This window comes from Pimephales promelas, chromosome 17 (genome assembly GCF_988280905.1).
Source record: "Pimephales promelas chromosome 17, fPimPro1.hap1.1, whole genome shotgun sequence".
Lineage (NCBI taxonomy): Eukaryota > Metazoa > Chordata > Actinopteri > Cypriniformes > Leuciscidae > Pimephales > Pimephales promelas.
Window position 1 is genome coordinate 26,980,362 of NC_142785.1, and position 12,530 is coordinate 26,992,891.

Here is a 12,530-nt window from a genome sequence, read left to right on the forward strand (position 1 = left end):
AAAAATGTATTCTGTGCAAAGCTGTATTTTCAGCATCACTACTCCATTCTTCAGTGTCACATGATCCTTCATGATTTGATGCTCAAGAAACATTCCTTACTATGATCATTGTTGATTAATTTTTTTTTTGGTAACCTTATAAACGTACAGTATACTATCTCTTTTGATCAATTGAATGCATTCTTGCTGAATAAAAGTATCATTAAAAAAATAAAAAAAACTTTTGAATGGTACTATATATATATATATATGCATGATCAGACATTAGGTGACATCAACTGAAAAGTAATTAGAGGTTGGTCAAATTATCTTTTTTATCTGCAATAACATTCACTGATAAATCGTTCAAAATACAGAGTATAGGAATATGTATGGAGAAAGTAAATAGTAAATCATTTAGATTTATTCTGACTTTAAGGGCTCTTTAAAGTCAATATGACTTGTCTTCCTGTCAGCTGAGGCGACGTTTGAAGCAACCCGTGTGTGCGTAGCGTATGTAGGCTACAGTAAATGTGTGTGTGCAAATGAATGGAAATTTAAAAGGCTAACAGTAGATAAGTAGATGGAAGTAGTCCGTGCAAATGAGTGGAACAGTCATTCTGGCAGATGTTTTGACTGTACATGTGAATAATGCATGAAGACATAAACAGTGATGTACACTTAACTGCAGTCCAAGTGTCCTCATTACTCATTGTGTGCGTGTTTGTGATTTTTGCATGAGTGTGCAGACAGAGAGAGGTCATTGGCGGCACAAAGAGAGAGTCGGTTGTGTTATCTGTTGTGTGTGTGTGTGTGTGTGTGTGTAAGCTGCGTGGGTCGCTGCAGTGCTCTGAGATGGGCTGCAGTGCTGATGGTACATGACAGTTCAAATTTCTTCCTTACACCCACAGAGAAACCAAAGAGATGTTCCCCATCTCTCTATATAGCAAATTATAATATTATGATACATGGACAAATATCAGTATTACACAAATGAGTTTCATCTTTTTTTCCATTGTTCAGTCAAAATGAATCTGAAAATGAATCATAGATCGATTTTTTTGTGTGTGTGTGTCAAAATAGTTTTAAATAACTGTTCATTTTAATGTCATCATTTTATATTGTGTATACACTACCATTCAAAAGTTTGGGGTCAGCAAGATTTTTTAAAATAAGTTTCTTGTTTTACAGGGTGCATTTATTTGATCAAAACAAAGTAAAACAGCAATATTGGGAAATATTATTACAATTTAAAATAACAGTTATTGGTTTTGAAGTATTTTAGAATGTAACATTATTCCATTTATTGAATTTACCATTTATTATTGGAAACAGTTGTGCTGCATATATGTATATATATATATATATATATATATATATATATATATTTATATATATATATATATATATATATATATATATATGAACAGTTCAGATGCAAAAGCCTCTAAATGCCATTTGAAATTTTCTTCTTTAATGATGATTTTTATCAAACTTGTATATTTAAGTTCAGTAATTTCACTTAAATAAGAATTAATAGGTAATTATCATTGCCATTTAAGTGAAATCACTGAACTTAAATATACAAGCTTGATAAAAATTATCATTCTAGAAGAAAATTTCAAATGGCACTTAGAGGCTTTTGCATCTGAACTCTTCATATATATATATATATATATATATATATATATATATATATATATATATATATATATATATATATATATATGTTTAATTTACCACATTAAACAACTAGATTTGATGGATCGATTATTCAGCCAGCACAACTTTTGAGAATTCAAAGTCTAATTTAAACCTGAAAACAGAATCAATATACAGTGATATCTAATTGAAAATGTAGGATTAATCTGACTTTTGGACCCTATGTGAATACTATTCACTCAGGATTATTATGAACCTACTTCATCTTTATTATTGTATGACTATGGAGCTCATGAAGACCAAATTGTCCGATCAAATAAAGATTGCAGGGTCAATGTCTTCAAGATTTCATCCATTTTGCATTATATAGAGAGATTTCAGAACCAAGATTTCAGTCATATTTCCAGCAAGATTTAAAAAAGGTCTTACTGGATTAAGGAGGATTTTTGTTAGTTAGTTTTTGTGCATAATACACAACATTCAAAAGTTTGGGCTCAGAGTTTTTATTTATTTCTTTTTTTATAGACATTTATAATGTTACCAATGTTATAAAAGCTTTCCGTCTCAAATTAATAATCTTCGTTTTAACTCTTTATTCATAAAAGAATCCAGATTTTTTTTTTCAACATTGATAATAAGAACAATATGTATTACTTCTTAAACACCTAATTAGCCTATGATTTCTGAAGGATCATGTGACATTGAAGAAACATCCCAGTGAATGGCGGCCTTTATTTAGCCATCACTTTCATGATTATACTACAAAAAAACAACAACAACAAAAAACAAGAGAAACGAAAAGTCACCTTGAGTTACGGTGTGAAGTCGACGCCTCATCAACTGTCAGACATGACAGACTGTGAAACAGACAGACAGACTATTAGAGAGTCAGATTAGACTGACAGTAGGACACATAGCAGCGATCAACACATGGAACAAAACCCCAGAGGAGACTGTTTTTTAAATGTTTGCAGTGCTCCCCTAGTGAGCGGCAGATACAGACGAAACGTGAAGTTATCCTACAGCTGTCCTCTATGCCGCACATCACCACATGTCAATAGATGGATGACTCAGGTGAAGCTTGTGTTTGTCATGGGGGAAGGTGGGTGATGATCTCAGGAATAACTATCCTACCCTATCTCACGACCAATTCGTACGAATGATTCAAAAGTGGCTAATTCGTACTAATTCATACGACCTCACTCGTACAAATTTGTACGATTTGTCTAAACCCACGTGACGGTTATGTTTAGGGGCGGGGTCAGGGGTAGGTCATTCGTACGAATTCATACGAATTTGCTAATTCGTAAAATATGTACATCTGTCCAGTGTCATAAATAAATACCCTAACATTTAAAGTTTGGGATCTGTAAGATTTTTTTTTTTTAAATACTGTACAGTTAAACAGTAATATTGTGAAAAACAACTTGATTAAAACAACTGTTTTCTATTTGAATATATTTTAAAATGTAATTTATTCCTGTGAATGTTCAGCATCATTACAAGATCCTAGAAATCCTTCAAATATGACAATTTGCAGCTCAAAAACAAAAACAACCCAACCCCCCACTCTTGGCTGTCCAAAATCTCCCCATATAACCTCATTCACTATTGCCTACTTTACTTAAGGGAGTGAATGAAAACGAGTGAGTGAATTCGGACACCGAGTACGCCGGAAGGGCTGCCACTTTTCCAGTTGTTTGTGCTGCTTAATAATCATTTCATTTGACAATTAGCTAACCTGCAGCTTCAGTAGTAATGAAATATTCATCTTAAAACCTGTCATGAAAACTATGTCCTACAAAACCTTATTTAACAATTTAACAATTAATTAAAAAGTAATTTATACCTATGATATTAAGCTGTACCCACATTGGACAAGCAGTTTTGGAAAATGGATGGATGGATGATTCGGCATTCAGAGCATTATGAGTATTCTCTTGTTGAGTGTACATGTAGATTATTGCATTGCATTGTGGGATTGAAGAATGCACTCGATAACGTCCCCAAATGACTGTCCATTTTTGAAGGACTGACATATTTCCTTAATTGAAACCAATTTTGATAAGTGTCCTCTTTATGTTGTGACTTTAAGACGGGGGTCATAACATAAATTGGAGGCTCGTCCGGGACCTCTCTCAATTTTATAAAAGATTATCGAAGACCTGGATGTGTTTATAGCAATAAAAATGTTTAATATTTTTTTTAGTTACTTAAAGTTAAATGTTTTTTTCTCTAAATTACCAATATAATAACCTGTGACAAATGTGCAGTAAAATGATTATTTTTACAGCTACAAAGATGCGTGAAAAATACTATACTCCAGAAGACTTTTATTTCTATTTTTCAGCCATATTGCAAGAGAAACGTCCTCTTATATCAAAGACACCAGCCAGGTTACGCAGTAAAGTGTGAAACCGTGAGGCATGACTGTTTGGTGCCCTTGATGGGGAGCCGCTGAGAGCAAAGCGCGCATCCGGAGCGTCAGCGCGAACGGGTGGATGGCAATGTGGGTCAAGCCTGAGCACGTCTGCTCTAGGGTAGAGACGTTCCTTTAATAGCTGACTACGGATTAGTTTCTCGTTTTCACTTCTACTTTGCGGCTTATTGTACTCACTGCATCAGGACTGATCTGAGGTCAGGCGGAGAGGGCACTGGGAGGAGCACTCCAGGGTTCTCCTTGGCAAGTCCTCGGCGGGTACTGAACGCGGTGATAGACGAGCCAGGGGACCGAGGGAGTGCAGAGGAGTGCAGCATCCCTGCCTTCTTTTCTCATTCTTTGCTTTTTTCTTTTCTCTCTCTCTCTCTCTGTTAGCAAAAAATGCCTCATCTCTATACAGTATATATTTGACCTCACTGGATTAGAATGCACACAGCTACAATGCCTCAACAGCAAATTGCATGTCTGTATTGGTTTTTGATGTTTCACTTCATGCCCAAGCTAAAATAAGCAGGTAAACGGCCATTTTTGCTCCATTAGCAACAACAAATATAAATAAATTTGATGTTTTCGAACAGGTTTCCAGACCACGCCTCCCGTATGTTATTGGTCGAAAAACAGTCCCACTTCAAACTTTTAGTTTCAAACTTTTTTTTTTTTAAAGATACAGCAGAGTATGTCATTTCATACATGGGGTACTTTTTGGACAGATGAAACAATAGACTGATTATGGGAATTTTAAAAAAAAGTATTCAATATTTGGAATCTTACATAATCAAGATTACATGAAATCAGTTCTATATAGGGGGCTTTTCACCATTCTATGGTGTCGGACAGTGGGGCCTTTAGTAAAAAAAGATTGCAAACCACTGCAATAGAGCATACAAAGCTTTCATTCTCTGATTAGAAATGAAAATAGATATGGACCTATATATTCTGGCTTACTTTGGAGTTTGGATTCAGGGCTAGGAAAAGCAACGGCTCACACACATTCATACACACAAACGCATGCATATGCACAGCTGTGACCCATATAGCTGACAGGTGATGATGCTCGGGTAGGCAGGTGGTCATCCTGGTGGGTGGGGAAAACTGTCCTGACAGACAGACAGACACACGGACACATACAGATGGCACAAGAACTCTGCCTTCATTCTGTCTCCTTAAGAAGAATCTTAAGTTCATCTGCAGGTCTTAATCAGGACACACAGAGCTGGAGCTTCTGTGTGATTGCTCAGATATTTAAATGTGTTATGACAGAAACAGGCTATACGAGGACAGAACAGAAGACCGTGTGTGTACTATCCTCAACACACTGACACCTGCTGGATAAAGTGTTGAAATTATTCCTTAAACTGGAAGAAAACATTTCTTTTATTTTTTAAGGTGTAGGCTAAATATTATAAAATCTCATTTTATAGCCAGGCTTTGAATTTTGTTTTGTAGCATTTTTTTGTTTTCTAGGATAAATCGCTTATATTGTTGTTAAAAACATGTTAAATAAATAAATTATAGCATTTTTGTATTATTTTTTATTTTTTGTACATTTATTTTTAATATTATTTAGCATTTTGTCCCTAACACAGACTTGTACGTGGGTGTTAATTCAACTTAGTCACATCAAAACGTTTTAGAAACAGTATCCATGCATTTATTTATTTTTGCTATTTTTCATTTATTTTTCCAGGCATATATTCTCAATCTTAAAATCCATTGTAAAATATAAACGTTTGCACATTGTATAGTAAAAATTGTTTTATTACTTAAGAAATTACTACTGTCCCTCATTGTCATTTCCAAGTTTTTCAAAAGTTATAAAATGTTTGAATTTTATATTAAAAATGTCATTTCCACCACAGAATGGAATTAAAGTAGTTCACTTAAAAAAAAAAAAAAAAAAAAAAAACTTTTGCTGATAATTTACTCACCGACATGTCATCCAAAATGTCCATGTTATTCTTCTTCATTCGAAAAGAAATTAAAGTTTTTGATGAAAACATTCCAGGATTTTTCACCATATAATAGACTTTACTGGGAACCAAACTGTTCAAGGTCCAAAAGACAGTTTCAGTGCAAATTGCAAACTATAAACGATTCCAGACGATGAAGGGTCTTATCAAGCGAAACAATCCAACAGGGCCTGAAATTAACATCCGACCACCTGCCAAATGCGGGTGAATTTTGCTATTGGCAGGTAACACTGTCAATCTACCTGCCACACAGGTAGCCAATGAGAATTGAGTGATTCATTAGGATTTTTACATTTAAACGAAGTCCGCCATTGCGTTGGACTTTAGCTAAAATGTGGCGGCACATTACTGGGTTAAAGAGGCCAGCTGAAACAAACAACCAACAAAAAGATGAGGATGAAAAAAAAGAAAAGTAAAAGATATTTTAATAGAAAGTGGACAATTGGCGGCAATGGCAAAGTTCAATCATGGCTGATTTATGACAGCGACTGCTCGTAACGTTCATGAAGATGAGGCCCTTTTCTGACTATGTTTGGATGTGCCAGTATTAAACTGTTGGTGAGATGGGATGAGACAATGTAACGCTGATGTAGGCTACAGTACAATGACAGTTGCATAGATGTATGTGCGTGTGCAACTGTGCATGTTGGGAGTTGGGAACCGGTGAGAAAATGTCTGGTACCCGGTAACTCTACCAGTAATAACAATATTAATTTAGTTCATAGTTAATAGTTCCCGAACGCTGTAACTAAAAAGCTGTAAAGACCTGTCTACGTGACTGTAGCGGATGTTGGTGAGCCTGGGTCAGGTCAATTTGAGTTTTTATTTAATGGAATTTGTTTACAGTAAAGAGTACACAACAGCATTATTTTGGTTTAATAAACTTTATTTAAACTTTCGTTTGGAGGTAAGAGTGCACACTCTTTAACGTTTAGTTTAAGTTTATTCTTACCGTTCCTTTTGTTTGTTTGATACGTCTGAGGTCTGAGTCCCGTGAGCTGGTGCACCATCAAAAGGGGTTCTAGTGGAAACATTGGACATATTTATATGGTTCCGGATGATATATTTATATGGATGATCGGGCCACAACCATTCCGGTTTCTTCTCCGGGGGAACTTCAAGGACTATTTTGCTTGCTTGCTTTTCTTTTGTTTGTTAGTAAGGAGTATATTTATTAAGTGAAGTTATTATTATTTGAGGTGTTTATGTATATTGGGTGTTTTTTTTTATATTCGTTTATTGTGTGTAATGGCAATTATATGTTTGTGTATCCCCCTTTATGTGTTAATTGGTGCTGGCCACCAAGGTATAAATTTGTTAATTGTTTCCTTCTGTATGTGAGTTAGTGTTCTGTGTGAGAGAACAGTTTCTGTTAGCCCTTGGCCTCTGTAAATGTTTGAGAGGCAAATGCAGTGACCCAACGTTATTGTATGTTTGTTTTTTTTTTTTTTTTTTTTTGGTTATTTGATTTTTGGTGTGTTTGGTTTACCACCATTGGGTTAGCATTGGCTTTACTTTTGTAACCCCATCCTGTGGAAATAAACCCCTAAACGTTTGCAGTAGCCTGCTGCCTCCGTGTTCTCTTATCCTTTGGTCACATCTATCACAGTGACTAAATCAGACATCAATACAGCCGCGTGTGATTTTTGTACATACCGACCTTAGGTCTATCCACGCACACACACACACACACACACACACACACACACACATATATGTGTGTGTGTGTGTGTGTGTGTGTGTGTGTGTATATGTATGTATATACTGTATATATATGTGTGTGTGTGTGTGTGTCAATCAGTGAATAAAAAATGTATGTTCTTAGAGTTATTATTACTTGACAGCACCTAAATGTGTATTCTTACAAGTTAAAGAACAATATTGTGAAATTCCTGGGGTTTTTTTTTTTCACCTTTATGAGGCAAAAAAAAAAAATGGGTAAAAAGTCTCTGTGGCTGGTGAATTTTTAAATCCACTTGCCAGAGTGGCTGAAAAAGTTAACTTCAGGCCCCTGCTCTGTTCTGTGATGCGCGTTCGTGACTCTCCTGTTCAAACTCGTTTATCAAAATGAACAAATCTTTTTTCGTGTCATTTGGTTCATTCAACGAACAAAATGAATGAGTTGACTCGGGAAAAGATTCATTCATTTTGATGAACGAGTTCGAATAGGAGAGTCACGAACGCGCGTCACACCCTAACCCTAACAGAGCAAGGCGAGCATTTTAGCTTATAAAACTTAAACTTTGTTTTTGTTTTTTTTAAATGAGTGATCGTTTTGCTTGATAAGACCCTTATTCATCGTCTGGAATCGTTTAAAGCCCTTTCAACAGTTTGCAGTTTGCACTAAAACTGTCTTTTGGACCTTGAACTGTTTGGTTCCCATTAAAGTCCATTATATGGAGAAAAATCCTGGAATGTTTTCATCAAAAACCTTCATTTCTTTTCGACTGAAGAAAGAAAGACATGGACATCTTGGATGACATGGAGGTGAGTAAATTATCAGCAAAAGTTTTTTTTAAAGTGAACTACTCCTTTAAACAACATTAAAATTTCAATGGGCTCTATGCACGGCGTTATTTCCGGTGAAGCATTAGGGATGCTCGATAACTTCCGCCGATCATAGAGTCCAATGCAATACCGAGAATTTATATTGAATTTTATACTCCATGGTTATACTAATGAAACGTTAGTCACAAAAACAGATAAAACAGACACCCCTCGTTGTGTTTATGCTTCTTTTTAAAATTATATTAAATAAACATAACTATATATAAAATTACATCTAAACGTATGTACGTTTCGTTTCAAAGACGGGAGGACAGTAAATATTGAAGACTCTGCCATAATCCCGTTTTCTCCGGTTTTCCTCCGCTTTAATCTACACAACCGGAAATGGTCGAGCATCCTTACGTCAAATGCGGAACTTATGCGTGCATATAGCCCATTAATTAGAAAAGTATAGCATATCTCTCCCCAACAAGCCACGTGATTTGAGATGCTATTTAAATATCTAAGGTTGTAAATAATCAGCATATTGAAAACAGAGGAAGAAATGTTCAGTGATTTGGTTGCAGGTATGAGATAATCCAGCAGTCTCAGTCACAGTGCTTTTCGCGGGCTATCAAAACAGCAGTCATATGGGACAGGGACTAATCACCTCTGCCTTGGATTTAGAGAGACAGTGTTCAAAGCAGAACGTGAGGTGTGTCATGTGTGTGTGAGAGAGAGAGAGGAGGGTGGCAGGGGCCTTGTTAATGCTAAGCATCTGATGTGGGTTGCGATTGATCTCACTGCAGGTGTCAAAGGCCTGATTTGCTTCACACAAACAGGGAATTCTCCATGAGCCACAGTCTCCCTGGGTTCACTCTCCATGATGTCACAGGGCCAGCAGCGCTCTAATTGGACAGCATTTACAAGCTCCAACCGTCAAAATATTTATAAAAAAAAAAGTGGTCTTTAACATATTAAATGCATTAAACCTAGTCCTCATCACCCATGAATTACATATTTTAAATTGATAGACATATTATTATTTTTTCAGGACAGATTTTAGTGACATCTGTTAGTCATTATATTTAATAAGAGGTAGCCTATTCCAAGCAAATGTAATAACATGAATAATGTAAGCCTCTTATTTGATCTAATTTAAGTCTTATTTAGTGAACTTCAGTGTAATGTATAGGTCATTTTCATACTCTGCATACTAGGCTCAATAATACTGCTGTCTCGCTGGAAAAGGCAGATGTTGAGTTATTACCCAGGAAGTTAAAGAAAGTCTTTTAATGAACAAAAACGACAGACGAGAGGCTGAAAAAATATGATTAAAGGAAGCAGTTTCCACTTCACTTGATGAGTGCAGCAGATTTCTGTCCCGTTGGAAGTATATAATATCTTTCATTGTCTATGCTACCCTTTCCAGGAAACTGATGCTGCGTCTCAATTCGCCTATTTATACTACGGCCTAAAGCTGTGTACTATTTTTGTGAAGAAAAAGTAGATACTTTTGAGTGTGTAGCAAGTGTACACAAGCTTTGGGACATTCTATCACGTCATACCATTGCGTAACGGTTGCTCTCTGTCGCATCCTGTCACAATAAACTAGCTAATCATCTACTCAGTCATAGACATAGTTAAAGGGTTAGTTCACCAAAATGAAAATTCTGTCAGTAATTACTCACCCTCATGTTGTTCCAACCCCGTAAGACTTTCGTTCATTTTCGAAACACAAATTAAGACAGTTTTGATTAAATCTGAAAGCTGGATCCCTCCTCCATAGGCTTCTTAAAGGGATCGAAACTCGCCGGCCTAGAAAAGTTAAAGACATTTTTAAAAATCTCAATCTTAAAGGGATAGTTCACCCAAAAATGAAAATTAAGTCATTAATTACTCACTCCCCATGCTGTACCAGCCCTAAGTTACGACTTTTGTTCATCTTCAGAAAACAAATGGAAGATATTTTTGATTAAATTTGAGAGGTGGAACCCTAAGGGATCGAAACTTGAAGGCCCAGAAAGTCATTGAAGAAATGTTCAAATATTCCATGTGACTAAGTTACAGAGTCTCAAGTATAAGTTTATCAAGCGACGAGAATACTTTGTGTGAAAAAAACAGTTGTAAACAGTTTCGTAATGTATTGCTAAATTTTTGTTTGCTTAGGCTATATGTCTATTAATTTAGAATGATATACTTTGGCTTGACATTTGATAATACTTCAAAATATAATCAATTTATTGGAAGTGAGTCTTTATTGCTTTTTAATAAACAGTCTGTTAACAAACAATTTGATTAGAAGAGATATCTGCTCAGACTTATTATATTGAGGAGTGTTTGTTGGCATGTCTTTAATTCTGAATCTGACACACATGATGCAATGCGTATACCAGTCTTTCTCTGTCAAATTTTGCGGGGTTTAACCCACACCAAGGCCATCTGTATGCTCAGGGCCGGCGCTCCGCACACGCACATCACGCACTGCGCGTAGGGCACCAAGTGCTTGGGGGGGCACCAAAAAATCTGGGAGGTGAAAAATCATCACAATAGGCTACTAGTATAAATAACAAATACAATATGTCTAAAGCATGTTAATATACAAAAGCAATACAAAAGTAATATAGGCCTAGACCAAATTAGTGGAGAAAAAGGTGAATCTCCTGTGCCACTCTCCCTCTGGTGCCCCCCCTTCCCCACCTCGCAGTGGTCTGTTCCTCAATCAGTGTCAAATTTGGCAGACACCTGATCGACATCAGACATGGCCTCGAAAGAGTCGGGGGCGGAAAAAAGGAAAAAGAAGAGACAGTGGGATGATACTTGTTTGCAGGTAAGACAATGTTTTAAATAAAAGTGTTAGTTTTGTAGGCACCCTTGCTTCGTGTATGCATGTCCAGAGGGGCGTCGCTAGTTGTGCAAATGATCCAGGGCTTTGCCCTGCATGTAGAATTTTTTATTTTAACGGGGGTCCGGGGGTTTCTCCCTGGGGTTTTTTTTTTTTACTTGGGCTGTTTAAGATGCAGTTAGTTTGTTTGAGAAGAAAAGGAAGATCGCTTAGATATGTTTTTTCGTTGTTGTTCTATCGGATAATGCGGTCAAAGGCCCAAGGGCGACATCTATTGGTGAAACTGCAATTAAAAAAAAAAACACAATCTCACTGTTTGTATATTTTCATATGGAGTTGTCAAATTATTAGGGCTGGGAAAAGCGTAATCACATCCAAAATAAAAGTTTCTACATGAGTACTGTGTATAATTATTTTGTATAATATACACACATATATATATTTAAGAAATATTTGCATCATACTGTATATATTAATAGATAATTTATATATTATATATATATATATATATATATATATATATATATATATATATATATATATATATATATAAATTAAAATATTTTATATATAAATAACAAATATTTCTTAAATACATATACAAAATAATTATACACAGTACACACACATAGGCCTATATCATTAATGTAGACACAAACTTTCATTTTGGATGCGATTAATCGCGATTCATCTTTTCCCAGCCCTACAAATTATGTACAGAATTATTATACTGTGCCTCATCAGACCTCTTTTAAAGGTAGAATAGAGTTTTGAATTTTAAATGTTCCAGTGACACATAGGCCTATATTATATAAAAGACTAATGTGTGCAATATTTTTGTATACGATGGTTATTGATTCAGTACAATCCCTGAATATTTTGTCTTGTATTTCTGAATGCAGGGTCAATGCTAAAATACATGCAAGGAGCAACTCAAGGCCAGGAGGAAGAACCATCAACCAGCAGTTGTAGCCAGTTCCAAAAATGTGTTTTTAGTAATTGTGGTGGTTTTTGGTATTTATAATTTTAACCTTTTTATTATTTATTTCTTTTCATATTTGGTGCCATTGTTATGTAAATGTATTTATTTGCAGCAGTTATTTTGGAAGTAAAGAGAACCTAACTAAGAAATTCTGAATGGTTGTTA